This window comes from Pan paniscus, chromosome 4 (genome assembly GCF_029289425.2).
Source record: "Pan paniscus chromosome 4, NHGRI_mPanPan1-v2.0_pri, whole genome shotgun sequence".
NCBI lineage: Eukaryota > Metazoa > Chordata > Mammalia > Primates > Hominidae > Pan > Pan paniscus.
In genome coordinates, this window is record NC_073253.2 from 161,757,459 (window position 1) to 161,783,968 (window position 26,510).

General features: G+C 36.4%; 1 protein-coding gene across 5 annotated transcripts in view; it reads left to right on the forward strand.

Moving 5' to 3' along the window:
• TENM2 (teneurin transmembrane protein 2) overlaps positions 1–26,510 on the forward strand; it is a 3,238,122-nt gene that overhangs the window by 1,570,611 nt on the left and 1,641,001 nt on the right. For 4 of the 5 annotated variants that reach the window (XM_063604290.1, XM_055112852.2, XM_063604291.1 and 1 more), the window contains exon 6: positions 7,367–7,433. The gene's annotated coding sequence lies outside the window, so the exon portion shown is untranslated. Of the gene's footprint in view, positions 1–7,366; positions 7,438–26,510 lie in introns of all 5 variants that reach the window. The other variant, XM_063604288.1, reaches the window with a different exon arrangement.

Genomic DNA, 26,510 nt, shown 5'->3' on the forward strand with positions numbered 1-26,510 from the left:
CGAGGTGGGCGGATCAGCTGAGCACAGGAGTTCAAGACCAGCCTGGCCAACATGGTGAAACCCCGTCTCTAGTCTCTACTAAAAATACAGAGAAAATTACCCAGGCGTGGTGGCACATGCTTGTAATCCCAGCTTCTAGGGAGGCTGAGGCAGGAGAATCGCTTGAACCCAGGAGGTGGAGGCTGCAGTGAGTCAAGGTTATGCCACTGCACTCCAGCCTGGGTGACAGAATGAGACCCTGTCTCAAAAAAAAAAAAAAAAAAAAAAGTTTTCAATAATATGTATCCTGGATCAGCTTTCAATGAAAGGATGTCTGAGATGAACAAGAGCGCCTCATCGAACATCTTTTGAAATTTTTCCTTAATTGTCCCTTTATGGGAAAAATTCTTAATTAAAACAGAAAAATATTAAGAATTTTTACATGTATTTATTTCAAGATATTAATTGATTTAGCACTCTCCTCAGAATATATTTATTTCCCCTTTCTCTTTATCCTTCCTTTTCCTTATTCCTCCCTTCTCTCTCCTCCTTCCCTTTTTCTCTATCCTTCTTCCCCCCATCTCCTTTTCTTCTTCTTTCTTTCTTTTTTTTTTTTTTTTTTTTTTGAGACACAGTGTTGCTCTGTCACCCAGGCTGGAGTGTAGTGGTGCAATCTCAGCCCACTGCAACCTTCGCCTCCCAGGTTCGAGCGATTCTCCTGCCTCAGCCTCTCAAGTAATTGGGATTACAGGCGCCCACCACCATGCTTGGCTAATTTTTGTATTTTTAGTAGAGACTAGAATGTCTCTACTAAACATGGGGTTTCGCCATGTTGGACAGGCTGGTCTCGAACTCCTGACCTCAGGTGATCCACCCGCCTCGGCCTCCCAAATTTCTGGGATTACAGGTGTGAGTTACTGCACTGGGCCTCTTCTTCTTCTTTCTTTTCCTCTTCTTCTTACCCCAACTTCTCCAGGTCTTCCTCTTCTTTCCTTCTCCTCTTACTCCTCCTCCTCTTCTTTTTCATATCTTCTGTTCATTTTTCTTCTTTTTCCTATGTGTTCTCTTGTATTTTTAGCTATAAAAAATGAACTAGCAGACCCATGGATAAAGCCAGCACACCCATACATACACATACACTCACACACACTTACATGCACAGTCACTGAGCTTGAATTAAAATCTTCTGAGTATGAAGCTTTAGTGTATTTTTAAGTCATCTGTAAAAAAAAAATTGTTAAATGCACCCCTTCTGAGAATTTGCAATTGCAACACCAAAACCTTTTAAATAATTGGTGGGTTGGATTAAAAATTTTATTATTAAAAAACAATCTTATGTTTTTCTTTTATTTGGAGATACATATGTATCTGTGTGTGTTTATAATATATATGCAAAAAATACATATTTGTAAAGTATCTTTATCATAGCTCTAGCAAACACAAAACCCAAAACTGGAATTAAAATAATCTTGTAACTAAGCACTTAAAATGCTGTATTATAGTTGTATAATATTGTATTATGGAAACACAATTTTCAGTAACAACTGTGTCCAATTGGATTTTTTCATTAGAAAATATACTGCATTTCATTGATTATAAAGTCTATGTATTTTATCATTTCTAAAATTTTTAGAAGTGTACCTTATGATTGATGGGTGGCATGTGATAGTTAAATTGGCAGTATTTATTCTTCATTAGTAATATGCACATCTTTCATTTAATAGAATATAGCACTAATCATGCCAATAATATATTTAATGAGAATAAACCAGTTTGTACAATTATATAAATATTCATAAAATCTTTTAAATTTATATATTTTTAAAAGTACACTCTGTACCTCTCATTCTGAAAGGTTTTATAATGTTTAAAATATATTGAACATTAGTAAATGCATATAATGCAAAAATAAATATTTATAGGAAGAATATGTATCACAAAAAGTTTTATGGATAGGACCATAGCTCCAGCCACTATACCCCATTGTTTAATACTATTTCCCTTGCACAAATCTAGTTAATCAAGAGAAAGCAAGGAAAGGAAAATACCTGGAGATAGGAATCTATGTCCTTTGTGTGGGCTGGGCCTAATTTTGTGGAAGACATCTTTTAAGATAACAGCAATGGTCCCTTCTTAAGACGGTTGTAGCCACATGGGTTTTTATTTTATTATTATTCAAATTATATGTATATATTTTATATACTTTTTATGTGCAATATATTAAAATACTTACCAATATGTACATATTTAACAATATATTCTCAAAAACTCTTTCTTAAATATGGCATAACATTTAAGGCACAATTATTTTGATATTATTTCTCTGTTTTGCTTATTGTTAATGGTGCCAAGCACAGTTCTATGGTGCTAGAGATAAAAGAGTGGAAAATCCCAAACTCTCTTGTCTAAGAGCTTACATTCTATTGCAAGAGGCAAACAATGAAGAAGTAAACACGTTATTTCTATAATTGATAAAGGCTATGAAGAAAATAGAATCAGGGTAATGCGATAGAGTTGGCTGGGGTTTGGGTTTCCATATAGTTAGGGTGATTGTAGAAGGCCTAAGGCTACAGTGATTTCTAAAGTGACACTGATTGGTTCTCCAAAATATATCCCAAATCTGTCCTCTCCTGTTCCTCTCCCAAGTAAGATAATGTTGTGTCTGAGAGCGCAAAGGCAGCCTGTTGACTGACATCCCTGCTACCAAAATACCTACACCAACAGTCCCTCTTTCTCCACCCAGATCCTTTGAGTCAGGAGACTTCGGGTTTCATGGGACTTCCTCCCTTATTTTCTTCATATCCATCTGCCTTCTCAGCTGTGGTCGGTGAAGTTTAGGTGTAACATGTGCTACTAACCCAAGTGCATTCTGATTACATAGAACAACAAAAAATTACATCTTCTACTCAAGGAGCTGGGAGCTTCAATTCTGAGATCCACTGCCTTCAAAGGCAAATCTCCATGACCTTTTAAAAGGCTGCTGGGTTATTGAATTTAGACTTCGGCTTTTGAATGTTCTGATACAATAATTACCTATGTTCTAAGAATGGGAATGGGGTAATCTTATATTTGCTCTGACATTTTGGCTTTAGATATGTTCGTTGTTTTCTGAAGTGATTGCTAATGAAAAATATAGATATCTAATTTTTAATCAACAAGCTTCCCTTGACATCCTGCTTCCTGATGTGAGGCACTGCAGTAAATGGTGATGGGTTTCCTCCAACCTATTACTGGAAGGAGACGGCAAGTTGAAATTGCTCAGCAATAATAATTCCTATTTCAAACCATGTCCTTTTTATTCTTTCATAAATTTCTCAGTGTTCCAGGCCTCTATGTATAGAAAACAGACTTTGCGTCTATAAGGTTTTCTTTTGAGTAGACAAATTATCATATTTTGTTTAACAAAGCTAAATGGAAGGCAAAAAAAAAAAATGAAGGAAAAGCATTTGTAAGCAGTATCTAGCTGTGCACTTACAGCTGAAATCTGAAGCTCCTCTAATACAAAAGTATTACCTGCAGGCTAAGATATCTATGTTGTACAACTGCGAACAGCAGTTGGGGTCTTTGTTTCTATTTGTCGACTCACAAATAGAAACTGTCCTGTTGGTTCCAACAAAGACAGTTGTCTAGCTCAGGTATCTTAACTCCTAGGTCTGTTTCCCAGCTCTGTCCCTGAAACCCAGACTGGCCACGGGCAGGAGTGGGCAGTTTGGCTTTATGAGTGTGATAGCTCCTCCTGCCACACTAAGCTTCTTAGCATTTCATTTGTATTATTATGAAAATCCATGGCCTCCAATTTCCTCTCCCCTGGCCCTTTGTACCTAACACCCTGATGATGTACCCTTTTTTTGGCGATGGAGTCTTGCTCTGTCGCTCATGCTGGAGTGCAGTGGTGCGATCTGGGCTCACTGCAACCTCCACCTCCGAGGTTCAAGCAATTCTCCTGCCTCAGCCTCCTGAGTAGCTAGGACTACAAGTGCACGCCACTACCCCAGGCTAGTTTTTTGTATTTTAGTAGAGACGGGGTTTCACCGTGTTGGTCAGGCTGGTCCCAAACTCCTGAGCTCAGGCAATCCACCCACCTCGGCCTTCCAAAGTGCTGGGATTACAGGCGTGAGCCACTGTGCCCAGCAATGTGCCCTTTTCCTAAGTATTAATGGATTCACTCGGACTTTCAAAGCCCAAAATCTAGTCATGCCTTTTGAGGAAGATTGGTGACGATGCTTATGGACTTCTCTTTTACTGCTTCTTTCCACATTGATGGAATAGTGAAAAAGATAACTAATAAATTAATCCAAAGAAAATATTTAATTTTTTTTATTTATATTAAAATAACATTCAGTAAATAAATTTATAATTTACCATAATAATGGCCACTCTTCCTTGAGCTTCCTCAACTTTCTGCCTTGCAAGTTGCTTTATACATTCAATTTAATGCACTGTTATGATTATGCTATGTATGAATGTATGTGTGTGTGTGTGTGTAAGTATTATTCTGATGACATAGTACATTATGATTTAAAGCATTATATTACGTTGATGAAAATATACAGACAGTAATGTATACATAAAATAATTTAATGCATCTTGTTATCATCCGCATTTTCTTTTTGGTAAAATAGGAAAAACTGCTATCTCCCAGAGCTGTAATCATAATACTGAGATATTACTTGTTCAAAGTGCCTGGCATATAGGTACAGTTCTACCTCAATAGAGCTATTATTGCTATGATTTTGCTCTTGTGGTTCTATCATTCTTAATTCATAGTTGAGGAAACTAAGTTTCATGGAAATTAACTTGCTTCAAAAGTTCACGTATAGGACAGGGCTCAGATTTGATTTCAGAACTGAAATCCTAGTTTACATGTCCTTTTTCTTTCCACTTTATATCTTGGCATTTTGATTGTTTTGTTTCACTGAGGCATGTGCCTTGCTGATTGCATTCCTTGCCTTAAAAATGCTGTGTTTTTATTTATTTTTCTTTCACTTGTTTCTTTCCTTATTTCCTTGTTTCACTTGTTTCTTTCCTAGCACAATATTTGATATTTCCCAATGACTGCACCACTCACCAGGGCACCTCCTGGGTGTGTGAAGCGGGGATAAGGTTAGGAAATAACCTAGGAAGCTTCTCCTTTACCTCACCTTACCTGATTTCTTACCTCCTATCCCTATCTGAGGATTTTGCATTTATTTTCTCTTATATTTACCAAAATGCATGTTCATATTTAAGTTGCAACTGTAGAAAACATACAGTCTTATAATTCTATCAAACATGGGGAAAAAATTTTTGAATTTTTGTTGTTTTCATGGTTATCAATAAAACTGCAATGAGATATGATTGCCACAAATGCCAGAGGACTCAGGGCTAGGACTAGAATGAAGTAAATGAGGTGCCTATGGGGCAAAAGTTAAGGAGGCCCTTTCTCTCAGCTTCATGAACATGGAGGGTCCACACCTCTGAGTGAGTGTCTCCTTAAATTTGGAACCATTGGAGCTTCACTTGCCTCTGGCCCAGGCACTGAAAGAATTCTCCAGGTTTTTTTTTTTTTTTACTAGAATCAAAGGTTTGTTCCATTACTCCTGGATTCAGAAGAAGGACACTTCATTATTTTGGCTTTTCATAATTATGGGATTAACTGGTGGCCTTCCTGGAATTTGCTATGGTATGAGAACAGGTTTAAAACAAGGCAACGCTCTAGTAAAGGCCAGGTGTTCAAAGTATCATAAACAGGTCTCTAAAGATTGGAAAATGAATATTTAACTAGATGACTACGTTTGATTTCCTTCATTCATTTTTTTATTATTTCAGTGAAAACCTTCATGATGGAAATCACATGGACAGGATTTTAATATCTTCTGGTAAATGAAACCTGCTATTCTAATGGGTTTAGTATTTCTTTACAGCGCCATTTGGTAAACTCTGATGACCAGTAATTTTCTCCATAGTTACAACTTAGGGAATTCTGTGCAGATTGTACATCATGGATACCAAATTTGTCTTACAGGGTTGATAATTATGATGAAACTAGTTATATTAATTAGGTCCTGTTTACAAAGAGTCTGATGATTTTTTTTAAGAAGGAGAAAAAATAGGCTCATCTGCAGAAGCTTTAAGTGCTTAATTATTGTTATTTTCTTTTCAGAAGCAAAGGGAACTATCATGCCCATCAAAACAAAGTTCTGCAGAGGGTTTTAGCTTCCTGTTTGAAAAGCTAGGCCCAAGAAGCAAAGCTCTTTAGAGCTAATATTCATTAAAAATTAGCAGTTAGTACAGTTACCTTGGAAATAGAGGTCAAAATATCTGCTTTTCCATTTCCACTGTGTTTCTCTTGTGATTGTAGTTCCGGAAACTCTAATGCAGGTAGAGTGAGAAATATTTTAGAGCTCCAACATCAGATTTTGCTAAATAGGTATTTTCCAATTATCACAATTGACAGTTTTCATCTGATTGCCTGTCAGAACTCAGACGAAAGTCCCAAAGCAATTCAGGAACGTGATAAAATCATCAGGTGTCTCTACACTTGTGTATAGTCCTAAATATTTGTCTTGTCACCTTGTTTCTCAAGTTGATGCTTAGAGAAGGCCTAAATGTAATTTTCTTGTGGTTATTGTGTTTAACTTGTGCTACCAGCATTAAAAGAAATTCACAAGTGTGTTATGGTGGCATGTTGTAAATTCTCTTAAGATTCTCATGTAAGATTGAACCCAACAGAAAGACTTACTCATGAGATAGTTGACTCAGAGTAAGGTCTCCTGTTTTGCAGCTTTCACAATGTTTGCCCTTTGCATTTCTTTTCAGTGAATTGAATTAAGTCCAAACCTAAGACAAATAATGACTTCTGATTATCTCTCTAAATGATGAAAAGAAATGAATACAGCCACTCAACAGAGAGGCAGACAAATAGCTTGTGTGACCTTTGGGAAGAAGGCAAAACTATTAAAAGCAGAAGTTGTTTTTTTAAAAAACTGTTTTCTCTTCACTTCCCTATCATGTTTCTTAATGGTTATAGTGACAGGCGTTGCATTTCAGAATTTGCTGGAATCCTCATGGAAGCAGCAACTGAAACAGAAGAAAAACTGGCTCTGTCGGGTTAATCTAGGATTTCCAAACTGGGTTTAGATCAAAAAAGAAATCCAAGGTTTTCCAGTGAATGGGGATCTTGGTTTTATTCATATAAAGCCCTTCTATCACCCACTCCAGCATGTTGCTTCTGAAATGCAGAAACCTGTCACTTCTGAGATAAACCCACTAATCCACCTATGTCCTTGGCATTCTCTGTGTTCGGTGGGTAGATCTTTGTGGTGTGGATATTTCCTATCACTTATTCTCAGTGCTACCTTTGTGTCATAAGCTGATAGCTTTAGCTGGTGCTTTTCCTCTCTTCTAGATTCAACAAAGACATCCAGACGGCTCTGCATGGTGTTTAGAGAGCAGCCCCCTGTTGAAGCTCTTCTGTAGGTAATCCCCAAGAATGACAGCCCGTGTGTCATAAAACTAAAGAGTCAGTACTGTGTTCACCCAATCAAAGTATTTGAATTCTTGTTTCTAAGTGAATATGCAAATCGGCAGTAGCTTCATTTGTTATTTTACTTGTTCTTAGAATTGTAACCTTTCTTGCTACTCACATACATGGGAAAAAAATGCATGTATTTATCAAAATACAAACAGCTGCTTCTCTCTCCTCCCAGGCTAAGTTAGTTACCCGGGTCCCTCATTAGACTCTCAACTTACCACTTACCATAATTCTCCTTACTCATCAGTTTCATCTCTAGTCCAGGAGCTTGCTGATAAGACAGTGTCTTGTTCTCGTATTCATTTTTTTAACCCCCCATTGTCTGATATACAGCTGCTTAAGGAAAGTTACTTAAATGACTGAATAAACAAATGATAACAGAAAACATTTTAAAAAATTATGTCAATATCCATGAACAGACATAGATATAAAATCTACCATCTATGACTCTGTCAAGTTTCAATATTGTGTGTTCACAATTTTTACTAGTGTGATCTTTTTCTTTGATTTTCAATCTAAGCCATCATCATGACTTGGCTACGCTGTCAGATGAGCCCATGTCGAGGTCCCCTTTTGCTTCGTTGCTTCTATTGCCCTGGATCAGGAAGGGCCATCGTGGAGGGAGCCCTGATGTGTTCTAATGAGGCTCTGTTTCAGAGCTGGTAGCTTTCACCCTGAGAGTTCTTCCTGTCACCCAGCGTGTTTCAGCCTAAGTGTTAGCCAGTTGGTGAATGAGATTTTGGAAAACTTCCAAGCCATAGTTAATTATGTGCTTTCCTGAAACTTGACTGTCCTTGCCATCTTCATGGATGCCTTCTCTCTACTTAGTAAGCAGTTTATTTTGCTTTTTTTTGGACATCTAACCTTATTTACAGTTTTCTTTTATAAAATAGAAACGTGCCATGGTACCGAGGCAAATTACACATTGCATTAGATTTGTTCAAGCTCCAAAAAGGCAGCAAGATAACATATGTAACAGCACTCTGAAACTCTAAAAACTCCTACAACTAATGTATTATTTTTTATTAGTATTTTCTTTTTAATAAATGTTTGAGAATGTCTAGCTTTTAAACCTGTAACATTAGACATTTCTGTGTTTTTTGGTGAGGATTTAATGAGATTTTCTATTTTGTTAACACAAAATAGGTTGCTTGTATGTATGTATGCTTTCTACAGATTTATAGCTGTGTGTGTGTGTGTGTGTGTGTGTGTGTGTGTGTGTTTTCTTGGTGTTTCAGTTCTTTCCTTTCATTCTGGTTTTGCTTGTTCGTGCCTACAGAGGATAAACTTTATGATAAAGCTGATACTTCAACTTAAAAAATGACAAGTCTGTGGGATTTTAGGGGGGCAAGGTGGATGGGCAGGAAAAAGAACAAGCCGAGGAAAAATTAAATAGCTCCCAAAGAGCATTTTACTTTCTGAAATATAATCCCAAAGGAAACTGCTATAATGTAAAAGAGTTAGGATAAGAACTCTTGATGTTAGATACATATAAGCTATGGTCAGAGGAGGTAAGAAATTGATGAGTTGCAGATAATATCAGCTGCTGTGTTGGAAAAAATTTCAGGAGTGAATTCTGAAATGGAGTCCTCTGTTGGACATATACTTTAGCAGCCTCAATATTATTGATCTATTGAAGACAAAGAGGAAAACGTTCTGATCGGTATGCTAAGAAGAGTGTGTTTCCTGGGGAAGGCAGTCTCATGCTCCTGACTTTTCATTGTAATTGTGAAGCCCACCTAGGAAGACAGGTTTGAATTATTAAATAAACTGAGTTTTCTAGCCTTGAAGCAAAATTTTCAATATTCTGCAAATTTTACAACATCTTGTTTGTTAATACACATTTTCCCCTCCTGTTTAGAGACAGAAAGAAAAATAATTCATGTAGGAGTGAGAAAAGTCATCCATGATACTAACATTCAGTTGAATATATTAAGGTATAATGTGGGTTTTAGGCAAGTCTTAAGAATTGGTTGCAGAATTTGAATGGTTGGCCTGCTATTTTATATTATGTCAATCCCAAAATAATCCACAGAGAAAATTAATGTTGTTGTTAATATTTTAAATCTTTTTGGCTAGATATGCCGGTATAATGATAATTAAGTTTTCAACTCATACATGGAGACTTTTCACTTAAAACATCCTGTTTTCTTGTTATGACATGAATTTAATCTATTTTAAATCCAGGAATAAAGTACAAAATATAGCATAGAGGAATAAGTGTTTTACTTTCTTGGAAGATACTCCAGCTATTAATAGTAGCTAAAGGTGAGGGTTGTGGAATAACACAGGCCTGAGATAAATCCTGACTTTTCTAACCAAATAATCTTGGCAAGCTATTTAACATCTTCAAATTATGGTCTCCCAACCTTTAAAATTGGAATAAAAATTGAATCCATCTGATGAGTTCGTTATAAAAATTGAACCAGAAAACATGTGGCAGTGTCTGAAATACTCTAAATATGTTGGATATTTACATTGTTCCAGGAGCTCTATGTAGGACAGAGTAAAAAAGATAAAAATTTGTTTGACTCAAATACTATGAAGCCTTGCTCAGTCAGTAAGATAGGTCTAAAATAGAAACTTCTTTCTTTTTATGATGATAAGTCTGTAAACATATTTTGATCCCACTTTTCTTTGGGTTGGAAGTCAGGCCTGGCATCACATAAGTTCCAGGAGAGATAGAGGTGTGAGGAGGTCTCCTTTCTGCTTTCACTGGAGTGCTCATTAGTGCCTGCTAATGAGAAAAGCTTAGGTCAGAAGCCAAAGAGAATATACCCTCAGTGTGGGAAATGGGAGGGGTCAAAAGGCCAAGGTGGGAAACCAGGGACCCAGGTCAAATCATGATGGTGGAAAACCCAGTGTCAAGAATTAGGTGGCCACAAGCAGAAGGTGCACCTTCACAGAGAAGAGAAATGAGCACAAATTGTCACAGCTGGAATGAATTAAAACAGTGTGTTCCTTGACACCAATCAGAATATCATTAGAAGGGTTTCCTCTGGAGTTCAGGCAAAAAATTAATCTGAGGCATAAAAATGTTTTGATGCTAGATAATAGAAAAATATTGTTTTCAAAGCAGTATGCCTATATTACATGAAAATATTTGCCAAATGGAATGCAAACTAGAGGTAGGATCATGTTACAAATTGTAGTTGAAATTAAAAGATCCTGGTTTAAGACAGATAGGTATTCTTTGGTGTACTCATGAATGCTTATAGGCCTTGCACAAACAGATCCCTCAGTTCATGTCTGGGTTTAATTCAGTCACTCATTCTTCACCCGTTTGTTCATTCATTATTTTATTCTGTTAGATAACATGGTCATGCTATGATCTTTTCCTGTGAACTGTTTTTATTTTCACCTTCATAGGTTGACATATTTGTTCTGCTTTGTTTCTGTTTTTCCTTGTAGCCAAGACAGAGAAATAAGTTCCCTATTCACAAACCATTTGATCACTGGTGTTGGGTATATCTTTGTGCTATCATGCTTGCCCTCTGAAATCCAGTTCTTCTCCACCCAACAATCAGAAAGATAACTGTAAAACATGCACCCTGAGGTGCTGCCTGCTCTGCAGCCTAACACCTGCCATTTACTTTCCCATGGTCTCAGAAGAAAATCTAGACTATCTTCCTTGCCCTAGACATACCTGCATGATTCTACTCATGCCTGGTTCTTGATCCCCATAGCCTACCCCTCTCCTGCTTGCTAACCAGTCTCCGCACAGCATGAATGAGTCTCTGTCTCTGTCTCTTCCTGGAATATTCCAGCTCTTCCTCAACCTGACATGTCTGTGTCTGTCTGCTCTTCACCTGTGCTTCCCAAAGTGGACTTGTTTTCATCCTTCATTCATATCTCAGCTCAGACATCTCATAATTAGGGAAGACTTTTTTGAGTAGTGTATGTTATTCTGTCATCACCCCATTTATTGCCTTTATAATAGCATCTATCACAACGTATTTTTTTGTTTATTGATTTAATTACTTTATTATGGTCTCTTTTGATACCATTAGCAAGTAAACTCCATGAGATTAAAGATTTTTTTCTGTTTGCATTGTGACTCTATCCCTACGAATCAGAAAAGAAAATGGTTGGGAGTTGGTAGGTGATCAATAATATTTTTTAACAAATGAGTGAATAAACCAGCAGTCTCGTTGCCTCATTACTGTCCTTGCTCATGATCTTCCTTCATGCTTTGTGTTATTCCGTGTTTATTGAGGACCTGTCACATGAAAGGAAGTTGGATGCTGGGGACATACAGATTAATACTCACTTGGATTCCTACCCTTTATGATGGGATTAACACATGGGTAGCTGCTTGCCTTCGTCAATCTCTGGAATGCTAAGTAAACAAAGATTCTGGGGCTGTGTCTCAACTCATGAAAGGATGCCAGCAGCATAAAGAGGGAAGAGAAAATACTCATGTCAGATGTACCACACCTGCTTAACAATGAAACACATTTGCAACATTTTTCTTGTAGAAAAAAGTGGCTTTTTGTTAGTTCCTCTTATGTGCCATGCCACCTTTAGCCATAGAACTTTCTTACACATGTGAAACTGACTCGGTTCCCTCATCCCCTCATGCCATTTTCCCCTCGCACTCCTCCAGAGGGTCCCTTCACCTAGTGGTCATCATTCTTGTCCCAAAGAGCTCTTCTTCAGGGATTCATTCTCTGACCAACTCCCCACCCTCCTAAGACTAGCTAATTCTGTCCTACACTTTTCACGGCCCTCTGGACTTCCTCTTTAAAGGACTTAGTGATTGCGCATGTATCTGTGTTGTAAATTGATGAATGTCTGTCGCTCTAGGTGGACTGTAAACTCCATGAGGGCAAGTCTGTTTTTATTTTGCTCACTATGTTTAATACCAACGACATGGGATCACACCATGTGTTTCCCTTGAAGACTCCTTATTAACAGAATATTATACTCATCCTGAAGCACTAAATCTAATACATTTTTTAACATTGCCCTTAATGATTTTGATACATTCTTTCTGCTGTGGTTTTGTGCTTATAGCTAGATATTTTAATTTCATCAAGTAAACAATTTTTTAAATCTGTAATAATAAATGGTTATGAAACAATGAGAAAAACACAGTGATAAATATATATTTGTACCACACAGCAACAGGTGTAATTGTTTTCGGCCCAGAAAGTTCCTACCTGTTGCTAAAAAGTGTTGGAAGTATCATTCAACTACTTTTGCTTATATTATTCACTATTAGTTCAATTTCTTTCACATCTTATATCATGGATATTAGCAATTAAAATTTTCCTTTCCAGAGAGAAAACACTGTATAAACAGATTTTTCCCCCTCATGCCAACTTATGTCTTCTCTCCCTCAAAATGTTTTAAGCATAAAAATTGCTTTTGTATCAATTGAGTGATTTGGTTCACTTATCAGCTGATTTTTCCCAGCTTTTTTTTTCCTAAAGTATAATCTGAAAGCCCCTTCCCATTTTTTTTTAATGTGAATACGTGAATATGAACAAGCTACTTACACTTTCAGAGCGAGCTACTTACGTTTATAACCTTGAGGTTGCCTTTGATCCTAAATCAGCTTTTAATTACCATTGTAGTTATACTGGGTGAAAAAAATGATTCTGTTATTTCCAGAACACAGCAAGGATGTGACCAATACTATCTCATGAGTACAGTTATTTTAAGGCTTTTATTACTAATTATAGTTGGTTTATTACAATTCATTGTTCACTGGCCTTTCTAGCTATTTACTTAAGGTTCTACTCAGCATTACAGCTGCAGAAGCAGCTGCTATTCCTCTGAGATTGTACAATTTCATGAAAGTAACAGGGCTCCTATTTGGAAGAGGGTGTAATTGGACTCAAGGGAGATGCTTCATTTGGTGTCCCCTGGAATGGGCTACAAGAGGGTGCATTATTCCCGACTCCAAGGAGAGGTTAAGCATGTAAAGAGAATGGTAGATGAACCCTTTAACCATTATAAACAGATATGGAAGCAATGAAATAGTTCATTTATCTATCTATTATTCATTTGGTTAGCTATCCATATCCAGTTTTCCCTGTGTATTAGATTCTTACATATAAATAAATTTTCCTGATTGATCAAGTTCTAGTCAGCACTCATTTCTTCTTTTGCAAGTGAGAAATAGAAGATCTTTTAGGTTCCTATGCAATTTATTTATTCTGCAGACATTATTGAGCCACCTACTAATTGCCTGGAACAAATTTTGCACTCATGTAAACATTTTTTAGCAAGCAGACACAAAAATGGAGCATTCAATCTTTTTCTATAAACTCGGGTAATTTGTACTCTCTGGCTATTAGGTGCTTTGACAACTGGCCACAGGAAAGTTTTCAACAATGTTCTGATAGCATGATCGACTAATTTTCTAATTGAATCAGATAACAGAATCCTTCAGACTGTGGGGTGAGGTGGAAAAGAGAGAGTGTAGAATGCCATAGACTAAATGTATTTCTCTAAATGTATTAGGTTGCAAGAGTGGACAGATTCACTATGGTTCACCCTGTTTATACAAGGGCAGGCTTTTTAGCCCCCCCATATTTTAAACTCCACACTTCACTCTTCACATACACCTAATTCTAGTTAGTAAGTCCTCTAGTAAAGATTTAGACAGGGATATTTAAAATGCATGTCTTAGCTATCTGTAGATACCTGATTGAAATCTTCAAATGCTAGCTATCTTTCAAGGGACTATGCATTTCTGATTAGACTAGATTAAACGTGGACTAACTTTTCCAAGAGAATGAACTCAATGCACAGGTCATTATATCCCACGGTCTCTACTGATGTATTTTAAAGTAAATTATAGGTAGTAAATTAATGTAAATGGAAGCTGGCATCTCACTCCCTGCCTGGACACTTGCTGAGTTACAGAATCAGCAGTCTTGCCACAGGGTTTCAAAGGGAGCAGAGCCAAGTAAGAGGCGGAGATCCTGGGAGAGCATCCCACACATGGAAACCACATACCAGCTGAGGCTACAGCAGCAGTCAGACTATACCAAACCAGAACATGACAGAAAGTATATCTTCACCAGAATCAGTGGAATTGTTTTGTTAAATAAGCCCTAATATGTCTCTAATCTCTTCCTCTAGACTTTAACTCTAGAAAGCTAGAACTAGAAGAAGGTAGGAGGAGAGCCAAAATAAAAACAATCAACAACAGATACAACCTGCCTTCTTCATCCCACCTACCTCCAATTTAGGACCCTAAGTTGGAGGTTTACTTAGTGTCAGACTGAGGATCAATGCTCAGTTGGATGGTTCAAAAGAGTAAAATGGTCTGAAACAAATTTGCTTGCTTGTAAGGTTTTTATTTGTCTGTTTTATTGTGATGAAACATGCATAAAATTTACCATTTAACCATTTTTATGTGTACAGTTAAATGGCATAAGTGCAGTCACTCATCATTGTGCAACCGTCACCACAACCTAGCTCCAGAACTTTTTTATCTTCCCAAACTGAAACTTAATACCCAATAAACACTAACTTCCCATTACCCCAGTGTCTGTCAACCACGCTTGTGCTCTCTGTCTCTATGAATGTGACTACTCTAAGTACTTTATATAGTTGGAATCATATAGTATTTGTTCTTTCATGGCTGATTTATTTTACTTAGCATAATGTCTTCAAGGTTCACCTATGTTGTAATATGTGTCAGGATTTCCTTCCTTTTTAAGGTGAAATAATGTTCCATTGCATGTATATTTCACATTTGTTTATCCACTTGATGAATACTTGGATTGTTTTTATGTTTTGGTTATCATGAATAATACTGCTAGAAACATGAGTGTACCAAAATCCGTTTGAGTCCCCGGTTTCAATTCTTTAGGTAGCATACCTGAAAGTGGAATTGCTGGATTATATAGTAATTCCAGGCTTTTTTTTTTTTTTTTTTTTTTTTTTTTTTTTTGAAGAGCCACCATTCCACTTTCACGTAGGGCTGTACCATTTTACATACCCGCCAGAAATACACAAGGATTCCATTTTCTCCACTTCCTCATCAACACCTGTTGTTTTCTATTGTTGTTTTGTTTGTTTTTATAATGACTGTTCCAATGGGTGTAAAGTGGTATCTCATTGTGGTTTTGATTTGCATTTTTCTAATGATTAGGGAAATTACGTTGAGCATCTTTTCATGTGTTTATTTATATTTTGTTTTTTGTTTTTTTGAAATATGTCCATTCAAGTCTTTTGTCCATTTTTAAGTTGGATTTTGTTGGTGTTTTTGAGTTGTAAGAGTTCTTCATATATTCTAGATATTAATCACCTATCAGATACAGGACTTGCAAATATTTTCTCCCATTCTATAAATCGTCTTTTTACTCTGTTGATAGTGTCCTTTGATGCACAAAAGCCTTTAGTTTTGATGATGTCCAATTTATTTCTTTTGTCTTTTGTTGTCTGTGCTTTTGATGTCATATTCAGGAAGTCATTGCAAAGTCCACCATCATAAATATCTTTCCCCTTATGTTTTCTTCTAAGAATTCTATAGTTTTAGCTGTTAATGTTTAGGTCTGTGATCTACTTTGAGTTAATGTGTACCTACGGTATAAGGTAAGAGTTTAATTTCATTCTTTTGTATGTGGATATCCAGTTTCCCAGCACTGTTTGTTGAAAAGACTTTCCTTTTCCCATTAAGTGGTCTTGGTACCCTTATTGAAAAATTATTTGTCGGTATATGTGAGAGTTTATTTCTGGGCCCTGTATTTTATTCTATTAGTCTATATGACTGTCTTTATGCCAGCACCACACTATTTTGTTGTTTGTGTTTTAGTATATGACTGAAGAAAACAGCTATGGAATTTGCCCAACATGTATGTTATATAATGGGAAAATGAGAAGAAAATATTGGGTAGTAAGAATAAAGCCAGTGATTTGAAAAAGTAAAAGTTATCTTTAAAAATAAAAATTAATTTTAATATATCGACTAGTTAGAACTCTTTGCATTGGTTAGCTTTTTAACACTGAAACTGCAAAGCGAACATAAACCACGGTGGCAAACATTAAACACTTAGTTGGCACACAACTCTGCTGGTTGACTTGGCACAGGCTATTCTAGGCTAGGCTGGGCTGGTTTGGCTGTGGTGGCTCTGTTCCGTATGTCTCTCATCCTTCTCCTGAGACCAGAGGGCCAGGCATTGTAGGGGCCAAGGGAAAACTTCCCCTTCACCCTCTCAAATTTCACTAAAAATTCAACTACAAAAGGCAGATTCACCATGGATAAAACAAGCAAACATTATTTTAATGTTCATAGTGTGGGAGAATCACAGGGGAATGATTGCCCAATAAACCAGTGGGGTACAGAAATTTATATACCCTTCCTTATAGGGAAGGGGAGAGATGGGGAATGTAGACAGTGTTTTCGAGGGGCAGCAAATGGTTATTAGGAAAAAAGGAAGGACCTGGAAGACAGAAATTAACTTGTAATTGATTCTCTTTGGAATTTGTATGAGCTCCAGAAACAGGCATCATCTTGGGGAAGAAGTCCATCCAGGTGTAATTGCATTGCTCAGTCTTCTTTCCTTGGTAGATAATGAGATTTCAGGGAGAGGATGGAAAGCAGTTGTGTTCCTCTTTGGGGGTCTAATTTCTGAGTAGATAAGGGAACTTCAGAGAATAGCCTTATCCTGTGCTTTGGGAGAGAGACAAAGTGTTGAAAGACAGGGGTGGAGGGCAAAGTCAAAGACACCTTGAGGCTGCTGCTTTACTTTAGTCATATTTTGGGGTGAAATATTCTGGTTTCCTTCAGCATGATCTTCTTATGAGATGTCAAAACCATAAGAGGCCAAATAGAAACGAAGGATCCTTTTAAGGTCTCAGTTTAGAACTGTCACACTGCAATTTCTGCCTCATTCTATTGGTCACAGCAAATGCCATGGATGAACCCACTGTTAGCAGTTAAAAGTATTCTGTCTCGTTAACTGGAAAAGTAACAAGTTACCCTGCAAAGGGAGTGAATGTAAGTCACCTAGACCAAGGTCCTTGTAGTTTCAAAGTCAAAACGTAACTCTCTTTTTACTCTGTATTTCATTTATAACTTTCCTTTATTGGAGAATAGACTATAAAGTCTAATTTAAGATAAGGAGGGGAAATAGTAGAGTTTAAAACAAAAATTTTTTTCTTTGGCATATATGTTTGGATTCATTTTCATTAAATGTACAAATACTGCCATTTCACTGCACACATGCCTGGTTTCCTTACTAATTGGGAACTACTTGAGGCCAGATCCCATGCCCTATTATCATAAAAAGTACATCTGACGCTTTGAAAACATGGCCTTGAACTGCACAGGTCCAGTTACACACTTGTTTTTCTTTTTCTTTTCTTTTTTCTTTTTTCTTTTTTTTTTTTTTTTGAGATGGAGTCTCGCTCTGTTGCCAGGCTGGAGTGCAGTGGTGCAATCTCGGCTCACTGCAACCTCCAACTCCCTGGCTCAAGTGATTCTTCTGCCTCAGCCTCCTAAGTAGCTGGGATTATAGGCATGAACCACCACACCCAGCTAATTTTTGTATCTTTTTTAGTAGCGATGTGGTTTTGCCATGTTGGCCAGGATGGTCTTGGTCTCCTGACCTGGTGATCTGCCCTCCTCGGCCTCCCAAAGTGCTGGGATTATAGCAGTGAGCCACCACGCCTGGGCTTGTTTTTCTTTTTCAATAAAAGTTACATCAATGTGCCTGCCTCTCCTGCCTCCTCTTCCACCTTCTCCACCCTTTTCGCCTCTGCTACCCCTGAGACAGCCAGAGTAATCCTCATCTTCTCCTCCTCAACCAACTCAACATAAAGTCTACAAGGAGGAAGACCTTCATGATGACCCGCTTCCACTTAATGAATAGTAAATACATATTCTCTTTCTTGTGATATTCTTAATAACATTTTCTCTAGCCTACTTTTTAAAATAAGAATACAGCACATAATTCATGTAACATCCAAAATATGTGTTAATTGACTGTTTATATTATCAGTAAGGCTTCTGTCAGTGGTAAGCTGTTAGTAGTTAAGCTTTCTGGGAGTCAAAAGTTGTACATGGATTTTCAACTGCACAGAGGCCAGCACCCCTTACCCCTGCAGTTCAGGGGTTAACTGTACTACTACTAATAAGCAATATTTATAAGGCATTTACCTTGTGCCAGGCCTTGTGCTAAATGCAGTACAAATTATTTTAAATCTCCAATCAACAGCCTGAAGCAAATAATAGAATCTTCATTTCACACATGAGAAACAAAGGCACAAGGAAACTTAATTACTGGACACATTCACACAGCTTCCTTATCTGGGAGCCACTTCTGAGTGGTAGATCGGTAAGTGCATAGTGAGGGGAGGGCTGCCATGATGCAGGGGCATGGGACACTATTGTTGTCAACTGTCCCAAAATAAATGTTCCAAAGGTTAAAAAATAAAATGCATTTCTCAGAAATAATAGAGAACAAAATAGTACATCAAAGCAGTTATAAACAAAGCAAAAAAAAATCAATTCTATTTGATCCTCAACTTTATAAAATATTCACAAATTATCCAATGGTATAAAAGTAATAAAAACTACAGACTCCACGTCTGGAAAGAGGGACCTACCACTATGATGGGCATTACTAAGAGACCCACCTCCCAGCTTTTTCTTTTAGTTATATTTTATTCTTTTTTGTTTGTTTGTTTGTTTTGTATTCTACCTAAGCTTTGGGTGCTTGGTAAATTTTGATTGAAGGAATAAATGTGATACCTAATTTAAATGATTAAGACATGCTCTTATATTAAGATATACAAAACATCTCTTATGATCCAAAGTCCTCACATTTTTCTTTCATTAAAACAGAGTTTCAATAGCTTCACACTGAGTTATAATAAAATATTTGGATACAGGTGCATCTTGTTTTGCCTGGGTTCATGACTTACAGACTTTTAAAAAATGGTTCTTGGAGTTGAGACCCAAAACTCCATACAAAGAATCAACAAAACCAAAAATTGGTTCTTTAAAAGTATACACAAAATGGAAAGACCACTAGCTAGACTAACAAAGAATAAAAAGAGAGAAGGTCCAAATAAGCACAATCAGAAATGACAAATATGGTAATTGATCCCTCAGAAATACAAAAGCTCCTCAGAGAATGTTGTGAACACCTCTATGCACACAAACTAGAAAATCTAGAAGAAATGGATAAGTTCCTGGAAACACACAACCTCCCAAGATTGAATCAGGAAGAAGTTGCAACACTGAACAGACCAATATCGAGTTCCAAAATTGAATCATTAATAAAAAGCCTATATCAACCGAAAAAAGCCCTGGATCAGAGAGATTCACAGCTAAATTCTACTAGACACACAAAAAAGAGCTGGTACCGATTCTACTGAAACTATTCTAAAAATCAAGAAGGAAGAACTCCTTTTAAACTCATTCTATGAAGCCAGCACCACCCTGATAACAACCTGGCAAGGACACAATGAAAAAAGAAAACTATGGGCCAATATCCCCAATGAACATAGATGCAAAATTCCTCCACAAAATATTAGCCAACCAAATCCAGTAGCACATCATAAAGTTAATTCATTACAATCAAATAGGCTTCATTTTTGAGATGCAAGATCATGTCAACATACACAAAACAATAAATGTAATTCATCACATAAACAGAATTAGAAACAAAACCATGTGATCATCTCAATAGACACAGAAAAAGCCTTTGATAAAAATCCAGCATCTCTTCATGATAAAAACCCTCAACAATTAGGCACAGAAGGAACATCCTCAAAGTCATAAGATCCATCTATAACATACCCACAGCCAACATCATACTGAGTAGGCAAAAGCCAGAAGCATTCCCCTTGTAAATTGGAACAAGACAAAGATTCCCACTCTCACTACTCCTACTCAACATAGTACTGGAAGTCCTAGACAGAGCAATCAGTCAAGAAAAAGAAATAAAAGGTATCCAAGCAGGCAAAAAAGAACTTAAACTCTCTCTTTGCTGATGATATAATTCTATACCTAGAAAACCCTAAAGACTCTGCCAAAAAAGCTTCTGGAACCAATAAACGACTTCAATAACGTTTCAGTATACAAAATCAGTGTGCAGAAATCAGTAGCATTTCTACATACCAGTAAGATTCAAGCTGAGAGCCAACTTAAGAATGCAATCCCACTTACAGTAGCCACATACAAAAAAATGAAATACCTAGAAATACATCTTATTGGGAAGTGAAATATCTCTACAAGGAGAACTACAAAGCACTGCTGAAAGAACTCATAGATGACACAGAAAAATGAGAAAACATTCCATACTTACAAATTGGAACAATCAATATCACTAAAGTGACCATACTACCCAAAGTAATCCACAGATTAACAGCCATTCTTATCAGACTACCAATGTCATTTTTCACAGAACTAGAAAAAAGTATTCCAATATTCATATGAAACAAAAAGAGACTAGCCAAAGCAATCCTAATAGACCAAAGCCAGAGACATCACATTACCCGAATATACTATAAAGCTACAGTGACCAAAACAGCGTGGTACTGGTACACAAACAGACACATAGACAAATGGAGAAAACAGAGAACACAGAAACAAAGCTGCACACCTAAAACCATCTGATATTTGACAAAGTTGAGAAAAATAAGCAATGGAAAAAGGACTGTTTATTCAGTCAATAATGCTAGGATAGCTGGGTAGCTATACGTAGAAAAATAAAACTGGATCCCTTCCTTTCACCATATACAAAAATTAACTAAAGGTGAATTAAAGATTTCCATGTAAGACCTCAAACTGTAAGAGTTCTAGAAGAAAACCTAGGAAACACCATTCTGGTCACTGGCTTTGAAAAATAATTTATGACTAAGTCCTCAAAAGCAATTGCAACAAAAACAAAAATTGACAAATGAGACCCAATTAAAATTGAAGAGCCTTTGCATAGCAGAAGAAACTATCAATAGAGTCAGCAGACAACCTACAGAATGGGAGAAAAAATTCACATACTATGCATTCAACAAAGATAATATCCAGAATCTATAAGAAACTTGAATAATGCAACAAATAAAAATAACCCTATTAAAAAGTGGGCAAAAGACATGAACAGACACTTCTCAAAAGAAGATACGCAAGTGGCCAACAAAAATGAAAAAATGCTCATCTTCACTAATTATCAAATCAAATCAAAACCATAGTGAGATCAACTCACACCAATGAGACTGGCTTTTATTTAAAAATCAAAAAACAACAGATGATGGTGAGTCTGTGGAGAAAAGGGAATGCTTATACACTGTTGGTGGGAATGTAAACTAGTTCATCCCCTGTGGAAAGCAGTTTGGAGATTTCTCAAAGGACTTAAAAAAGAACTGTCATTCGACCCAGCAATCCCATTACTGAGTATATATCTGAAAGAAAAGAATTCATTCTACCAAAAAGACGTATGCACTCATATGTTCATTGTAGCACTATTCACAATAGCAAAGACATGTAATCAACCTAGGTGCCCATCAATGGTGGATTGGATAAGGAAAATGTGATACATATTTACTATGGAATATTATACAGTCATAAAAAAGATTAAAATCATGTCCTTTGCAGCAGGGGGCAGCTGGAAGCTATTATCCTATGTGAATTAATGCAGAAAAAGAAAATCAAGTACCACATGTTTTTACTTATAAGTGAGAGCTAAACAGTGGGCACTCAGGGACACAAAGATAGGAATGATAAACTCTGGAGACAACTAGAGGGGGGAAGGTTGAAAACTAATTGTTGAGTATTATACTCACTATAAGTGTGATGGGATCATCCACATCCCAAACCTCAGCATCATGCAATATACCCATGTAACAAACTTGCACATGTGCCTTCTGAATCTAAAATAAAAGTTGAAGATATAAAAAAGAATGGCTCTATTTTACATGGGTACATGTATTTATATTCAGAATAAGGTATAGGAATTGTAACATTTATTATGAAAATAATATGATGACAAAGAATTAGGTGGTCTAGATGATTACTTTCATATGGCCAGACATGGAACAAATTTAAATGATATTAATGCTTTATTCATAGTCAATATTTGCATTTTTAATAGTGAAAATCTGTTAAAAAATCAAATGAATCATGATCCTTAAACGATAAGCAATGGAGGAGTATTTCTAAAGGGACTTTCAGGACTAGCTATACATCTCTTGATCGAGGTCAAAATTCTGCACACTGGGATATTTGAGGTCTAATTCAGCCACCCAGCTTTCTAACATGTTTGAATGTTAGCAGTCATTACACTCAGAACCAATGGGCATCTAGAGCTGTTCTTGATTTAGAATTGCCTCTAGTTTCAGAGGAGAAACAGGATCCTCTCTGAAGCTTTTAACAGGGATATTTTTGTGATGTGAATTATTTACACAGTGATTCTTTCTGAATTGGTGTTCTTCCATCTCTAGAAAAATAGTGCCTTTAAAAATTAAATCAGAGAAATAGAAATAATTCTAAACATTGTTAACACCTGAACAAAAACCTATTAAAACCATCAAAGGCTATTATTTTTGGAAGTGATCATGATTACAAAATTCTTCATGAGACTCTCTTTTTCTTTTGCAAAGGAGAAGTGTACCAACAGCAAATCGGTGCCCTGAGCTGAATGCAAAACAACTAGTTAATATTTTTCCATATATTAAAAATTAATCACTAAATTTATTCCAGAGGAGACATTAATTTTTTTAAAGAACTTTTCTCTGGATAGATAGAACTAATTACCCCACCCCCAACCACATACACAGGCATGTGCACACACACACACACACTCACACACAGCAAAGGTTCTTTATTCTTCCTTACGGAATAAAATGCAAAGCCTTTGAAAACTGACAGTAGCACTGCTTTAAAGGCACAATGTGGTGATCCTAACCTTCCCTATCTTAGAAAAGCAAACAACAAAGCTTAATAGAATTGTATCTAAAACAAGGATAAATAAACTTTAGAAGGAACCTAAGAATCAGACTCCTGTAAGTAAATTGCGTGAACTGTGTGATATTTATTTTGACCTTGTTTCTGTGGTTATTCTTCATTTCCCAGAATTTTCTGTGTCATAAATAGTATAGAACAGGAGAAGAGTGTTGCTGTTTCAACAATAATGGAACCATACAGGCTGGCCTCAGGAGCAGCATGTTTTATAAAGTTGACTTTGAGTGTTTGATTTAAAACAATCTTTTTGAAAAAAATATACAAACAAGCTTGGACTCCTCCCATCCAGGTATTTATTGTAGTTTCCTTCTATTTGGGTACCTAAAGCTTTCTACTTTAGTCAGTCCTACCTTAGACAATAACCCAAACACCAGAACTAATTCTCCATCTCTTCCTATGTCTACCCCTGAAGAACTTAAGTGACTTGTAACTGACCTTTATTCTCTTCGTGCTGGTAGTGCCGTTTTAACATAATTTACTTGTGTTTCAGGGATATAATTTTGTGCCACACTCCTGCTATGAAAACAAAAAAATCTTCAGTAATTTGTATTGCCTCAAAGCCCAAACTCCTTAGCAAGATCTTCAGGCAAATGGTCACAACATTCACATAAAATTCTTCCACACCTGGACATATTTTGCAGATCCTGCCCATTCACAGATTCCCTATAAAATGTCACCTCTTCTTAGAAGTCCTCCCTGGATTCCCTAGGTAGAGTTAATCGCTCTCTACCATGTCTTTTGCTCTGGTAATACCATGTACATAATTGCTGTAGAATACTTATTTATTTACAGATATTATTTTTCCCACTAGATATCGTAACTGTTCAAAATATGGCTATATAATGTACATTTTTATTTATCCTATGATTAGCCCCCCAACTGAAAATTTATTAAATAGTTGAAATCACACTTAATAAGTATTCATTGAGCGATTATAACTAAATTCATTTGCTTTTTTGTCTGTTTTCAAGCTCTCACACTTGAAGTTCTAAGGCATGATCATCCATATATATTTTGTTCATTACTGTGAACCATGCCCAGTATAATATTAATACCTTGAACATAGCTTGCAAAAGGAGCTTTTAGGAAATGAACAAATTATATACTGAAGATGACAATGGCCAATAATGTGTATGAGAGTTCCTAAAACACAAAATTCTTTAACTCAAAAGAATGAACCTCTATTCATAAGTATTTCAGCACCATAGAAAATACGGGTTTAAGATACGGCTGTGACTTTCAAAATGTGGGTTGTGACTCATATGTATTTGACATGCTATTAATTTAGTTGACTCTGACTGGCATTTTAAAAAAGAAAAATGAAATTGGATTGTTTTTGTTTTCTTCTGCTGTGTAACAAATTACCACAATGAGCAGCTTAAAACATTACTTTCTTATCTCACAGTTTCCATGGATCAGGTGTTGGGGCACAGGTTAGCTGAGTCCTCTGTTCAGAGTGTTACAAGGATTCAATAAAAGTATTGGCCTGGGATGGGTCCTACCTTAGGCTTGAGGTCTTCTTTGAAGCTCACGTGGTTGGAAGCAGACTTCATTTTCTTCAGAACTAATAATGCCTTGCTTCCTCAATGCCAGCAGGAGAGAATCTGCGGCTTCTACAAGGCTTCCATCTCCAGACCTTCTTTTCAAGGGGTCACCAGCTTAGGTCAGGCCCACTAGGGATAATCTCCCTTTCGATTAGCCTCAAATCAACTGATTAGCAACTAGAGAATTTAATCACATCTGAAAAAAATCCCATGACCTTTTTATAAAGCAACCTAATCAAGGGGTAGTATCCGATCATACTCACAGTTATTGCCCCCACTCAAGGAGAGGGGATTATACAAGAGCATGACTCTTTGGGAGTCATTTTAGAATTCCACCTACCACAAAGACGTAAGGATAAGTATTGTTTCATTAGATTTTTGCTTTAATAATATATGTACATGTATGTGTGCTGGGCATGTGTTTATATATGTATGTATGTATATGTGTGAGCGGTGAGTCATCATGCAAAATGTTTTGCACAGTGGGTCATTCAAAATCATTTGAAAATCACTGGGATCAAGGATACATTCACAAAGCATCTCATATTCCCAAAAGAAAGGAAGTACATACTTCAACCGTAGACAATGCTAAGTAGCTTTAGAAATTTATTTCCTAATATTAATTTCTGGCTACAGTAAATTTTGGGTTCATTAATTCAATCAATTGATGATCATTAAACACATATCATATGCAAGGCTTTGCATTAAGCAACAAAGACCATTAATTACTTGAGATCAGAAGTCATTATGGAAGATACTATGTGTATCTAAAGAAACTGCCAGATTAATACCAGCAGAAACTAGGAAGAAAGTACTCAGAAATTTTGAAGAAAAAAAGGTAAGAGTTCATATTTTAAAGAGATTTTAGTATTACTATGCCTGATAAAGGACCACATTTCCTTTCCGGTTTTCCAAGATGAAAACTCATAATTCAACAATAGGAGAAATAAGACAAGTAATTAATAAGGAAAGAAAGGAAAAAGATTAAAGAAGAATAATTTATAAAGGAGTCAGTGTCTGGAATATGTTTCTCACACAATTTAAAGAAATAAATTTACTCCATTCAGCAATTAAAAGAGACAAATTAAAGTGTTTTCTAATTTTTTTATTTTCATAGTTTTATTACACACTTCAGAGGAGTCACTTCAAGTCTCAAAGATGGGGACTACCACCCACTCAAGTTACTATCAATAAGACTTACAAGTCATTGCATTTGCTGAGATGGAATTGGTTTGGAACAAACTGAAAACCCCCAAATCGAGCACAGATTCTGTTGTCATCTGTCTCTGCCACCAAGCAGAAGCCAGTGGCAGTAAGACAATCATACACGTTATATTTTGATTATTTAGACATGCAGAATTCCCAAAATGCTCATAAATGAATGCCAATTTTCCTAAACCAAGGCATATATTGGCTAGCTAATTTTACTATGATGCCCTACCCATTCTTAATGCACTGAAATACCGTTGTACTTCAAAATTTAGGTTGAACGTGTAATACCTTCTGTCTTGTCTTCTAATATGTTCAATATCATCTATGGAAAAGGACT